Consider the following 14,598-nt stretch of genomic DNA (forward strand, 5'->3'; position numbering starts at 1 on the left):
GATAAGGGATTAAGCCAGGATATCTTGGTGATCCTGGCTCAATTGATCCGTAATCCGGTTGCACTAAAGATGGATAGGGGGCAGGAGGATATGTTATGGTATAAATTACCATGGAGATTTATTCTGTGGAGCTAGCCTGCTCCAGACCAGGCTAAATTCCAGGATCTATTTAATCTCATCCCTAATGTCAGTCAGCAGTCACCACAAATGGAAACCAATAGTTATTTCACTGCTCACTATACATTGTTATCACATAACTAGACCCACTGTTATTATTTAAACGTTTGTGATCATTAATTTCAATGATTTTGGATAAAAAATGATTTTTAGATGATGTTGCTATCATTAGATAATTTACAGTTTCCCATAGACTATAAGGCTATATATAAAATGATAGAATATTAGGGCCACAGAGGGGAAAAAAACACAAGTCATAATATTGTAACCAGTTGTTTTAAAGGAGGACAGTTGTTAAAATGACAGATGTGGGGCATTTCGTGAAATTGTACTTCTGTTTATGAAACCATACTAAGACATGCTGATGTGCCAGAATATTAAGTATCACATTGTCATAAGTATCAAAACTGTAAAAACAATATGTAGCTTTTCTGCAGAAAGAACCAGCCTCATAAATTTATGACTTTATCCTTTTTCTTCAGTGTGGCCCTAGTACTCTGTCATATAAACAAATACACATTCCATATGAATATAAAAACACAATGTGTAACATTATGTTCCTTTATTGAATAAGGACAAAACAAAGCAGGTAAACCATCAGCTCCTTTCGAAACTGAAGTCACAGTGACTCTACAAGATGGAAAGCACAGAATCCAAGCATATTATACAAAATGATACATACACATTCAAAGGTCTGTATATAACACACCCTGCATGTCTGCACACTAAAATAAATGCAGGACAAATCCATACACATCAACTGAACAGACAAATGAATGGATGCAGTAGCCTCCCTGCAGCCTTGTATTACACACAGTATACCGCACAAACATCATAAGAGGCCAAATTCGTCAAAAAACGAACCCAAAAAAAACCAAATTCCTCTGCCACCGCAGGACATATTTAACCAAAATTGAAAGCACACATACTAACTAAAATAATTCAACACATATTGGTCCCTCAGCAGCCGACCACTGTCGTCATCAGGGAAGATTGCCGGATTGTCCCAGTCCATGGCTGGTGGCACTCTGGGGGCCCTCTCCTTCCTCAGGCAGGCCACATTGTGGAGGACAGCACAAGCCACAGTAATATCACATGCCCTAACAGGGCTGACCCTTAATTTGTGAAGGCAGTGAAAGCGTGCCTTCAGGAGGCCAAAGGTCATTTCAACTCTGGCCCTGGTCCTGGCATGGGCATGGTTGTAGGCCTGCTGTGCTTCCTGGGGGTCTGTGAAAGATGTCCGGAGAAAAGGCTGGCAGCCATACCCCCTGTCTCCCAGCAACACACCAGAGAATTCACCTGTCAACACAAAATCTCATCATTACTACCTCATAAACACAGTGATATTCTTGACACAGCCATGATGGTTATAAATAGGGGTTGTGTGGCTTACCTTGTGATAGGCACTGATAGATTTCAGAGGCCCGAAAGATTCTGGAGTCATGGACTGAGCCAGGCCATTTTGCCACAACATTGCTGATCACACAGTCAGCATTGCAGACCATCTGAAATCATAAGATGAGGAATATTACACCAATCAATGCACATCACTGGCAATGCAGAGTGTTCGTCAATGGACAATATCAAAAAGTTATGTTCACCTGAACATTAATGCTGTGAAAGGATTTCCTATTCACAAAATCGGCCTCATGGGCACCTGAGGGGGCTTTTATCCTTATGTGTGTGCAGTCCACTGCACCAATGACATTGGGGAAACCTGTCACAGGGCTCCGGGCAGCCGAGCGGAAATGGAGGAAAACTCGCCTCCCTGCGGACCTGGCATCCTTTCACTCCCTCCTCTCTACATTTTCCTCCTCTGTCTCTGCTGCTAAAGCCACTTTCTACCACTCTAAATTCCAAGCATCTGCCTCTAACCCTAGGAAGCTCTTTGCCACCTTCTCCTCCCTCTTGAATCCTCCTCCCCCCCCCCCCTCCTCCCTCTCTGCAGATGACTTCGTCAACCATTTTGAAAAGAAGGTCGACGACATCCGATCCTCGTTTGCTAAGTCAAACGACACCGCTGGTTCTGCTCACACTGCCCTACCCTGTGCTCTGACCTCTTTCTCCCCTCTCTCTCCAGATGACATCTCGCGTCTTGTGACGGCCGGCCGCCCAACAACCTGCCCGCTTGACCCTATCCCCTCCTCTCTTCTCCAGACCATCTCCGGTGACCTTCTCCCTTACCTCACCTCGCTCATCAACTCATCCCTGACCGCTGGCTACGTCCCTCCCGTCTTCAAGAGAGCGAGAGTTGCACCCCTTCTGAAAAAACCTACACTCGATCCCTCCGATGTCAACAACTACAGACCAGTATCCCTTCTTTCTTTTCTCTCCAAAACTCTTGAACGTGCCGTCCTTGGCCAGCTCTACCGCTATCTCTCTCAGAATGACCTTCTTGATCCAAATCAGTCAGGTTTCAAGACTAGTCATTCAACTGAGACTGCTCTTCTCTGTATCACTGAGGCGCTCCGCACTGCTAAAGCTAACTCTCTCTCCTCTGCTCTCATCCTTCTAGACCTATCGGCTGCCTTCGATACTGTGAACCATCAGATCCTCCTCTCCACCCTCTCCGAGTTGGGCATCTCCGGCGCGGCCCACGCTTGGATTGCGTCCTACCTGACAGGTCGCTCCTACCAGGTGGCGTGGCGAGAATCCGTCTCCTCACCACGTGCTCTCACCACTGGTGTCCCCCAGGGCTCTGTTCTAGGCCCTCTCCTATTCTCGCTATACACCAAGTCACTTGGCTCTGTCATAACCTCACATGGTCTCTCCTATCATTGCTATGCAGACGACACACAATTAATCTTCTCCTTTCCCTCTTCTGACGACCAGGTGGCGAATCGCATCTCTGCATGTCTGGCAGACATATCAGTGTGGATGACGGATCATCACCTCAAGCTGAACCTCGGCAAGACGGAGCTGCTCTTCCTCCCGGGGAAGGACTGCCCGTTCCATGATCTCGCCATCACGGTTGACAACTCCATTGTGTCCTCGTCCCAGAGCGCTAAGAACCTTGGCGTGATCCTGGACAACACCCTGTCGTTCTCAACTAACATCAAGGCGGTGGCCCGTTCCTGTAGGTTCATGCTCTACAACATCCGCAGAGTACGACCCTGCCTCACACAGGAAGCGGCGCAGGTCCTAATCCAGGCACTTGTCATCTCCCGTCTGGATTACTGCAACTCGCTGTTGGCTGGGCTCCCTGCCTGTGCCATTAAACCCCTACAACTCATCCAGAACGCCGCAGCCCGTCTGGTGTTCAACCTTCCCAAGTTCTCTCACGTCACCCCGCTCCTCCGCTCTCTCCACTGGCTTCCAGTTGAAGCTCGCATCCGCTACAAGACCATGGTGCTTGCCTACGGAGCTGTGAGGGGAACGGCACCTCAGTACCTCCAGGCTCTGATCAGGCCCTACACCCAAACAAGGGCACTGCGTTCATCCACCTCTGGCCTGCTCGCCTCCCTACCACTGAGGAAGTACAGTTCCCGCTCAGCCCAGTCAAAACTGTTCGCTGCTCTGGCCCCCCAATGGTGGAACAAACTCCCTCACGACGCCAGGACAGCGGAGTCAATCACCACCTTCCGGAGACACCTGAAACCCCACCTCTTTAAGGAATACCTAGGATAGGATAAAGTAATCCTTCTCACCCCCCTTAAAAGATTTAGATGCACTATTGTAAAGTGGCTGTTCCACTGGATGTCATAAGGTGAACGCACCAATTTGTAAGTCGCTCTGGATAAGAGCGTCCGCTAAATGACTTAAATGTAAATGTAAATGTTGTCTAAAGTGTGGTCCCCTCTGCACCAGCTTCTCCTTGAATCCAGAGTGTACCAGCACATCTTTCAAATTTTTATTTAGCCGATATGCCTCTGAACTGTTGGAGGGTGTCCCCATCCTCCCTTGTCTGCTAAAAATGATCCTTCACTATGGAATTAAACTTCATAGAAGACTGTGAATATGTGGTGACAAATGGGATAATACATCCATCATTGTTAATCCTCCCATGTATAGGTTCAGTTGCCACCATAGTGTTCACCTCCGCTCTTATAGTGAGGAGGAAACGTTTTGAGTATCCTCTGGTTCTAAGAGCCTTACAAAGAATTCCTATAGCCTCATTTACATGTTTTTCCTGTGTACAAATCCTATGAAATCTTATAAGCTGCGACTTTATCAACCCTCTGTAGGTGTGTTTTGGGTGAAAACTGGATTTATGTAAGAGTTCAGGTTATCACTACCCTCTACAAAAAATACCTCGGTGTCCAAAAATTCTATTCGTTCCGGCTGAACTTTGTATTTAATCGTGATCGACGGATGATGTGTATTCAAAATCTTCACAAATTCCATAAAATCTGAGGAAGAATGTGTCCATAACCCAAATATATCATCTAGATACCGTAAATACAAGGATGGAAGCTTTATGCATTTTGGGAGGGCAGATTGTTCCCATTCTGCCATATAAATATTGGCATATGACGGGGCAAACTTCTTCCCCATAGCTGTACCATGGATTTGAAGGAACCAATCCGAGTTGAACTCAAAGTCATTTCTTGTTAAACTAAGTTCCAATAGTTGTAGCAAAGCCCCATCTGGTCTATCTGGGTCTGGATATTTATGGAAAATATTTCTGATTGCTCTGAGACCCAAGTTGGTGTCAATATTAGTATACAAGGAGTCAATTTCAATTGAAAAAAAACAGTTTCTTTAGGCACACTAATTCCTTTCAATTTTGTCACAAATTCGTATGTGTCCTTAATGAAACTTTGATGTGTCCGTGACAGGGGATTTATGAAATAATCCAAATACTCTGCTATTCTATAAGATTCCGAACCACAATCCGATACAATCGGCCTACCACATGGAACCTCTGAGGGAATGGTCCAAGTCTCAGGAGGTTTGTGGATTTTAGGCAACAAATAAAATTGTCTGGGGCGTGGGGTATCTGGTCCAAATAGATAAAACATTTGTTTGTCTGTAATGTAATTATTCTCATGAAGTTTCCCTATAATCTCCCTCAATTTGTCTCTGAGTCTCCTGCTGCAACGAGTGAGTCAGTGGTCTATAATGTTTAGAATTAGTCAACTGCCTATTCGCCTCTAGCAGATACTGGGTTTTATCCAAAATGACAATCTTTGATCCTTTATCCGCTGGTTTTATAATTATGTTTGAATTCTTACTTAAGGAATTTAAAGAATTCCGTTCTTGTTTTGTAAGATTATCTTTTCCTGCCATATAGAACCTAAATGTACTAAAGGAAGTATAGTCCCTTTGTATTAAAGTCTGCATCGTATTAGACACTCCCTGTAGCTTAGGCTCCCAGCGTGATGGACCAATAAATGGTACTCTTTGGTTGTCAGTATTATAATGAAAATGATCAAGTCATTTAAATTTTCTATGAGAAGTGTGCAGATCCCTCCTGAGTTCCATACGATCGATCTTAGCGGGTGTTGGAATAAACATAAGGCCCTTCTCCAGAAGTTGCTGTTCTGCCGCTAAAAGTAATCGATAAATTCAGTACATTAGAGTGCTGGGGAGTAATACCAACACACTCTTCCCCTCTTAATAGTTGAACTGGTCTAGCCAGTCATTTAAAATGTTTACAGCTGTATCTGGTCTCCAATGTATTGGATCATCCTGCATTGTGTGAAATCTAAGTTCATTCAGATCCAGTAGTTCCCTACAAGTTTTCTGAATATACTGGTTCAATTGATTCAGAACCCCCTGCTTTTCCCATGAAAGCTCATCCGAAAAGTGTATGATGGGAACATAAACCTGTGCATGAGGAAAAACTTCAGTTGTTTTATTCAGTAGCTGTTGCAACTGCTTGACTGCAGTTGAGTACTGCTGGTTCAAGCCGTTGACAAGACCCACTGATAGAACCACCTTCTGTGTGTTTTCCTGTTTCTCCAACTTGCCTATCACTCCTGCAATATGTCTAAAGGTTGCTCCCGGAAAGCTATCTATCTGTGTGTTAGTGTCCGTAAAGCTAGGAATGCGCGCAAGGTTGGAATCCCCAATAAAAACCACGGGCTTTGTAATCTCAATACTCCAATCATTTATTTTCCTTTCAGTTCTAGAATGACATGTGGGATAAAGAAGTGTTTCCCTTTTTACAGGTTCCTGTATTAGTTCTGTCCCAGGTTCCATTTATTTTCCGTTTTCCATTGCAACCGTACCCTGCTGATTATCTTGTTGTGAACCTGTAGTAGAATTGGATAAAACCATGTCATACATCAAAACAGCCACATTATTCAATGGTAGTATTAGGCTATCCCTGTTATTCCCAGTCATCTCCAATCCCCCCGCTGTTAAAAGTACATTTGAGTGCTCTCTACCTGGGATTATCAAGGCTGGGACTTTAGGTGGGGCCAGATTCTCTCTTGGTCGCTGAGTTTGGGGATGAAATATCTCCTTGCTCTTCTTGATTGTTGGGGTCTGAAGCTAGTCCCTCCACTCTTTGCAAGACCTAATTCCCGAGGGGTGAGACAGGTTTCCCATAAGAGGGGAGATAGTTGGTTAGTAGGTGAGCTCATAGAGGGAACCACTCTACGGAGAGAAGTAGGCCCCACATGAACCTCTACCTGTACCTCCCTCCCCTGTATACCCCCAACAAACCCTGTGGTATTGCTGTTGGTAGTCAGGCTATGGTTAATCGGTTTGTCTACAGGAATACTGGAAGACTGTTCCTTAACCATATTACCCTTTACCGAGTTGTCACTCGATCCCCCTGGAGTATTCCTGAGTCCCTGTGGGCCTGGGCTCCCATTAAGGCCCTGCTAGTCACTGCAGCCGCATAACTGGAATTAGCCTGATGAGAGGTTATCAGTTTAGTAGAGGTCTTTTAAGGTAGTTACTGAAGATGTAAATGTATGTTTGTATCTGGCTTTTGCCCTCATCACCGCCTTCTCTAAAGCTTCCTGGTTATAGGTTGAGGTATTCTCAATGCATAAGGTAATTACCCCATTATAATGCTCCCTCAGAATATGCATATTGTTCTCCATCCACCTGCTGGTGTTAAGTTTTAGCTTTGCCAGAGTCTGTTGGTTGGGCGAGGAGGGTTTAATAAAGGCCCCCAATTTATTCACCTGTCTTACCATACCTGCTGGAAAAGAATGATTAACCGCAGAGTAATCTAAGATTTCTGAGTGATGAATTGCTTGCAAAGCCTTAAAATATCCCCTCGTGAGGGTTATATCTTGCAGAGGAGGAATATTCCTAAATTCTCCAGTAGACTCACCCTGATCATTTAGGTTAACTAGAGCCTGGAAACGGTTGTGTACTGGCACTGCCATGGTAAAGGACCAATAGGAACCCTTAGACTCACCCTGATCATTTAGGTTAATTAGAGCCTGGAAACGGTTGTGTACTGGCACTGCCATGGTAAAGGACCAATAGGAACCCTTGCTGGGAAACCCAACTAGAAGAAGGGATCATATAAAAGTTAAAATCCCCAATATATAATTAGACCCAATCAACCAAAGAAATATATATATATATATACACACAAAGGACAAAAAAATAAAAATATATTATAAACCAAAAACACAAAACAAAAATTTGCCCTATTTTAAAAAAGAAACTCCAATGAAACAAAACCCAATATAAAAAGAGATAATGGAGGTCAACACTCACAACTCATTTTCTCCTACAACAAGTCATTTTCTGTTGCCATCTGGTGGTTGCTCCAGAAATGGCAAATAAGCTTCATACAGGCCTCAGCCCCTCAAAAAATGAGGGGAGGGTGGAAGGGGAATGTAATACCAAAGAGCGGGCCTAGGGGTAGGGGTAGGGTTAGGGGTTAGGTTTCTAGTTTGAGTCGGTTGATCCACTTCCATCTCTGACACGTGGAAACCGGAGGGGGGAAGGGAGGGGGTGCACTCCACTCATATGCGCGTAGGACGGAGGGGTCCGGGCACGGCCGGCAAAAGTTGTAGGCCCCATGGTTGTCCACTTGTAGATTAGCCAATTGGTTTGGGTTAAAAAGTCGTCTGTCCGTAGGGTAGGGGTTAGGGTTAGGTATAGTTTGTAGAATGGTTAAGGTTAAGGTTGAGGTTAGGGTGAGGTATAGTTTTTTAATATTTAGGTTAAGGTTATGGTAAGGGTTAGGGTTAAGGTTAGGTATGGATTTTTAGAATGGTTAGGGTTAGGGTCAGGTATAGTTTTTAGAGTGGTTAAGTTCAGGTTGGTGTGTCGGCTCGATGTAGGATCAGGCAAAATCCCTTTAGTTGTGCACCTTATGCAGGTTTGGTCCTCGGTTGGTTGCCATGTGTCCATGTCGAGTGGCATGGTCATGATGTCTAGGTCCGCTTGTCAACGGATGTGGAAAGCATAGTGCAAACTAGGAGTTTACTCCCCATCGGATCCTTCTCTTTTAGCTCCACGTTGTCTATGTATTTACTTCCGTGTACGTCAGTCTTTAGGTCCTGGATGTTTTCGATCATGTGTGTAATTAGGAGTTATTCCCTTCCAGGATCCTAACTCCGAATCAACCCATGTCTAGTCGAATCCAGCTGGTCTGTATGGGTATACTCTGCGTAGGATCAGGCAAAACCGTTGAGTTGCGTGCCTTGTGCAGGCCCGGACCTCAGTCGGTTGCCATGTGTCCCTGTCGAGTGGTAAGTCATTGAACTACCAAAGGTTTGAGCAGACAAAGTCCCAGAAGGCGAGCACTCTTCTCGGCTGTCATGCATCTGTCCTTGGAGTTCCGTCCTGCGTGTTGGTAGGTGTATGGGGGGTTTAGGATAAGGCAAACATCATCTGGCTTTTGTATCGTACGTCTGCCAGGAGTCACAGTCGATTGCCATGTTCCATCCCCACCATCACAGTCGTAGGTGAGTCAGTGGTTCGGGTGATAATGACCAGTGGAGCTACTCCCTTCCAGGATCGTAACGTTTCCAGAGGTATATCCTCCCTAGACAGTGAATTTGTTCGTAGTCCAGGTAAAAAGGTGGATCGGTTGTCCAGGCTTAGTGCGGCAGGGTAAGGGGTCCCCCAGTGGAAACTTGTGGGATCCAATTCTCCGCCAGACATAATCTGGGCACCCCAGGGGTTACACGGCCGAGGCGATACTCCAGCTGCAGCGCCTGACCCAAAAGCCCCACTTTCTAGGTTTTAAGGTACCCCGACTCGCTAGGGAGAGCCACGCGCTACTGGACATACTGCCAATCCAATTCTAAACTGGGGTAGATAGTCGTCCAGCGCGGTACGTGAGTCCCCTGTTTGTATGGAGCTGGGGGGGTTGAGGATTTAGGTCTGCCAACAGGACCCCGAGAGGTCCCGGAGGAGTCTGGTCCATCCATTTCATCCCGTCTTCTTGCTTGGTGTATGGAAGAGCCTAATTGCTTAGGGTGTAATCGCTGCAGGGGAGTCGCCAAGGTCGGGGTCCCAAGAGTAGTTGGAGAAAAAAGGTTCTCGTCTGGGGGTGCTGGTGGGTCTCTTCAAAGAGGTATTTTTGGAAGGATGGTGAGTTGGTGAGGGTTATTAGTTTGTAATTTTAGTTATTTATGTTCTATTTTATAGTTTATTTATTTTCGTCAAGGGTCCATGGTCATGGTAACCCTGAGTTCAAGAAATTTGAAAAAAAAAAATTATATATATATATATATATTTTTTTTTGAATGCCGAGCGAGTGTATATATATTGTTTTTTAATTATTTTTTAATATAAGTAAAGTGACTAAAGGTAAGAATTTGAGAGTCCGTGGTCACGGTAACTCTATAGTGCTAGTAAAGTGGCTAAAGGAAGGTATTTTTGAGAGTCCATGGTCATGGTAACTCTATGGTGCTATTGGAGGTCTGTTTTTGTGGTCTTAATGACCCCCTATCTTTTGTATGGGATGTGGGGTGTGTAAGGTGCAGGTGCAGTGTATGTCCGGGCGTCCCTCCGCTAACTGAAAGCCTAAGTGGTGGTCCGGCCCGTAGTAGTGGTGTTTGGACCTGGAGGGGTTCGGGAGGTATATCCTGGTCCGTGGATCCTGGCAAGTTTATTTGGCATCTTCATTGTGGTTTATTTTAGAGGTGGCTGCTGACTAGAGCATCATTGAGGTTCTTGTTCCTTTTGAAGGCCAGGATGGGTATGCAAAGAGGGAGTAATTGTTTATATTTGAGTCTTTTTTTGGATGCTAGTAACCACTCGGTAGCTGGGTGAGTTGTAGGTTCTAATGATGGGTATGATTTGGTGGTTTCCTTTGATTTGTCCTTTCCGTGTGTGTCTCTCGGAGTCGCGTTTGGCCTTTGAGTGCCGAGCGAGTATATCCTCTGTTTTTGTATAGGGCTTTGGAGAGGATATGCGTAGCAGTTTTGAGGTCTTTGGGTTGGGTGCATATCCTGCTGTACCTGAGGAATTGTGATTTTAATGACTTCCGTGGTGTGTGGAGGATGGAAGCTGGTAGCATGCAGGAGAGCATGCGTGTCTCTTCTTGAAATACATTTTTGTGTCCAGTCTTCCCTTCCTGATGAGGTCGGTTCCCTTGTAGGTGACGGTGTCCAGGAAGTGTACTTCTGAGTGGTGGAGTTCGTGTGTCAAGTGGATGGAGGGGTGGTGGCTGTTGAGAATAGCGGTGAATTGTAAAAATTCTGCTTCTCCGTGTTGCCATACGCCCCTCAAGATATCGGTAGAAGCGGAATGGTTTGAGTGGGCATAGAGGGTGAACAGTGTTTTCCCATTCTGCTAGGTAGATGTCCGCATATGCTGGTGCGAATCTTTTTCCCATGGCTACATCTTTCGTTTGTAGGTAGGTGTTGCCGTTGAATTCAAAGTCGTTGCGGGTGAGTGTCATTTCCAGGAGACGTAGGAGGTGGTGATCCGGTCTACCCGGTGAAGGGTATTTTTGTAGGATGGCTCTGACCGCTGTTAGTCCCGCTCCTAATTCGATGTTGGTGTAGAGGCTCTCGATGTCCATGGTGAATAGGAGGTCATCAGGGGTGACTGGAGTGTTGGCGATTTTCTGGAGGAAATCGGGAGTGTCCTTGAGGTAGCTGTTGTGTTTGGAGGCAAGAGGGCTTAGGTGTATGTCTATCCATTGTGAGATGTTGTATGTTTCGCTTCCACAATCTGAGATTATGGGTCTCCCCGGAGGTACTTCAAATGGGAGAGGCCAGGAGGAGGGGTCTTTCTGGATTTTGGGGAGTAGATAGAAGCACCTGTTCCTAGTGGGTATATCCCCTATGAGGTAGTCTCGTTGCCTTTTGGTGATGTGGTTCTTCCGTTCCATTTGTATGAGTTCTCTTTTGATGAGTGCTGCAGATCGGAGGTAGATGGGTCCTTGTATTTTCTGGTAGAATTCCATGTTTTGGAGTTGTCTTTCTGCTTCGAGGATGTATTGTTGGGTATCCAAGATGACAATCGCTGAGCCTTTATCCGCTGGTTTTATGATAATGGCGGGGTTGTTTTTTAGTTGTTTTAGCGCTGCGGTTTCCTCCTTCGTGAGGTTATCGGTGGGTTCCGGGGGGAGAAGGCAGTGGTGTTGAAGGTGTCCCCGTCTTTATCAATACTTTCCTTTATCAAGGGGGGTAAGTCTTCATTTTGGGGGACCTAGCACGAGGGTGTGCGTAGCTGTGTTAGTTTATCCCTGCGGTATGTGGTTTCGTGTGGTAGGGGTTCCAGCTGATGAAAGAACGTGGCCACTTTGAGTTTGTTGTGGTAGTTGTTGATTTCAGTTTGTAGTGTGTTGTGGGTGCGGTACCCGTTTTTGGTGGTAGGGATGTAGGTGAGGCCTCTGCATAGGAGGTTGAGTTCTGTGGAGGTAGGGGTAAATGAGCGTGATAGGTTGATCACCTCGGAGCCTTTAATAACCGGAACTATGTCGGTGGGTATCAAGGTTGGTGTTAGTGGAACTCCTTTTGTTTCAGGAGTAGGTGTGTGCTTGTTGTCTATCCAGCCATTTCCGTGGCTTAGTTGTAACCCGCTCCTGCTGATTTTCATGACATTCCTCCCTGGTTTGGGTATGGGATGGCATGGAAAGATCAGAGGCCACCTTAGCACTTGCCCTCTGCTCCTTTCCCTCAATCACCCTGGTCAGGGTATGATCTCGGGGTGGGTTAGGAGGGTTTGTGTTTCCCGGGAGGGGCCCTCCCTGTGCCACCCTGGTCAGGGTATGGCTGGGGCTCTGGGTCCCTGGGTGTGGTGGAGGTAAGCTGCTTTTTGTAGGGAGTATCCTTGGTTTTTTGTGTTGGGTTGGAGTGGTGTGGGGTAACGATTCCCGAAGAGGGGGTGTAATAACCTCCTTCGGGGGGTATCGTTCCGATGTAAGGCATCTGTTGGTCCGTGGAGATGGAGAGGTCCTCCTGGTGTGTGTAGCTAGTGTGGCTGCTTCCTTGTCTTCGCTGTAAGGTTGGCAGTGGGTGAGTGGTGGCTTGAATTGGCTGTTGTCTCTTGTTGGCCAATTACCGTTGAAGTTGGGGAGTGAGTCCCTAATGTCCTATAGGAGGCCGTCCCAGCAGTGGTTCGCTGAGGAGCTTTTGGGCCCATATGATGCCTAGTTACCAGGCTTCCTGCCAGTCGGGCATGATGGTGTGTTGCAGAGTGTGGCGTATCTTTCGCATACTTCCTCCCTGTAGTGCCGCTGTAGGATCTCATGGCTGGTTTTTATCCAGAGTGAGGATGCCATAGAGAGTGCCGCATCGGATGCTCCTGATGGTGTGAAGGCCATGAGTGTTCTAGCCTTGTGGAGGTAACCAGGAGGTAGGTCGTTATCTCAGAGGTAGAAGCTGATAGTCTCCAGGTGGTGTCTTGCTCTAATGAGCTTGGAGAGTGTCCGTGCTGTTGTGTTAAGGCTGGAGGGGATTTGTGGTTCCTCGGTGATGTGGCGTTCCACCGTTTTGTAACTGGTTGGTGAGACCAGGTTGTCCGAGCGGTTTGGGATGGTGCCCGTAGAGGCCTGCTGTTCTGCTAGGCTCTCAGTACTCATAGGAGTAGTGCCGAGTATAGGGGTCCTATGTTGCTGTGTGGGTAAAGGGTTGGGGTTAGGGGGTTAGGGTTAGAGGGTTAGGGGTTTAGGGTAGGGGTTAGGGTCAATAAGTGACAGACGAATCTGATGTGCACTGGCACAGGCAACCCCTTTGGGATAAATGGTAAGACGTATGTATAATATACTTTAAATGACTAAAAAAAGCTATAAAAAGAAGACTAGAATCAGACATTAAAATAGGGCTTAGGTTAAGAGCCAGAAATTCTAAACTAAGAATAGAAGCCAAGTGCTAAGGTCAGAGCGGTGGTCTAGGAGGAAAAGTTCGGTATGAGAATCTAAAGATTAAAATAGATATGGAGAGTGAAGGATTCGGATTAGATATGGGGGTGTAGGGACATAAGGTTAGGGTTAGGAATTAAGATGGAGATTTAAAAGCTATAGGTTAAGCGCAGAATTCAGATTGGGGTTACCATAAGGGTCAGGATTAAAGTACAGGTCAAGGTTGAATTAAGATCAGATATGAGGGTCTAAAGGTTTAAGGTTAGGCATGAGGGTCTCAGGGTTAGGGATTAGGGTAACTAGGGGTTAAGTTAGAATTCAGGTTGGGTTGTGGGTTCGAATCAGTATAAGAATACCGGTCGGGGTTAACCTAAGATTAGGTATGGGGGTCTAGAGGTTAGGGTTAGGCATGAGGATCCCAGGGTTAGGGATTAGGGTCTACAAGGTGAACCACCCAATGAATACAGAAATAAAAAAAAAATAAAAGGTCCATAGTGCCATCAAACAAAGCAAAACTCAAAATAAGTGATATAAAAGTATCCAAACCAATAAAATGAAACCACGCCACACTAAAAGATCAAGGATATGATAAAAATAAGTGCCATCGTATTTATGGTCAGTGAGTAGATCCATAAATAAATAATTAAATAAGAAATACATATATTTTTTAAAACAATCATAAGTGCTATCAGACAATGGCATATCCACCATGGACCATTCAAAAATAAATAAATAATACAATAAACAAACATTTATAATGAGTGGCTCTCCACAGGCCCCCACCACCTCCCCTCTTCCCTCCTCCACCCCAAATAGCCCATGTCACTACCCCAAAGATGACCCCTTCCATCAGTTAGGTAAGCCAAGGTAAATCAATATTTTTCATTCAGGCCCTTAGGGTCTATCGTATTGAGACGCCCAATCCAAGTTCTTTCCATCCCCTGTCGTTGTGTCCTGGACCAACTCCCATTTGTCTCCAGACCAAAGATACTCAAACCGTCCACTGTATGTATGCCAAAATGCAAATACAATACCGTAGTCTTATTACCCTTAGCTATTTGGTATAGGTGTTGTTTCAGTCTGACCTGTAGTGCATTCTTTGTTTCTCCTATGTAAATCTTTTGGCACAATTTACACTTAATTCCTTAGATCAAGTTTACAGTGGACAATTTCGATCCTCTGTCTTACGAGGAACCCCAACCCCGAAAAGGCATTAACAATATACTTTGGTCTCCCCA

General features: G+C 45.6%; 1 long non-coding RNA gene across 1 annotated transcript; it reads right to left on the reverse strand.

Moving 5' to 3' along the window:
- Positions 1 to 701: 701 nt before the first annotated feature.
- On the reverse strand, positions 702 to 1,877 carry LOC135571325 (uncharacterized). The gene is made up of 3 exons (XR_010463725.1): positions 1,779 to 1,877; positions 1,571 to 1,682; positions 702 to 1,476 (listed from the first exon to the last, which is right to left on the reverse strand). It is a non-coding gene; the product is annotated as an uncharacterized LOC135571325 (long non-coding RNA).
- Between the last annotated feature and the right edge of the window lie 12,721 nt (positions 1,878 to 14,598).

The sequence above is a fragment of the Oncorhynchus nerka genome, linkage group LG4 (genome assembly GCF_034236695.1).
Source record: "Oncorhynchus nerka isolate Pitt River linkage group LG4, Oner_Uvic_2.0, whole genome shotgun sequence".
Taxonomy (NCBI): Eukaryota; Metazoa; Chordata; class Actinopteri; order Salmoniformes; family Salmonidae; genus Oncorhynchus; species Oncorhynchus nerka.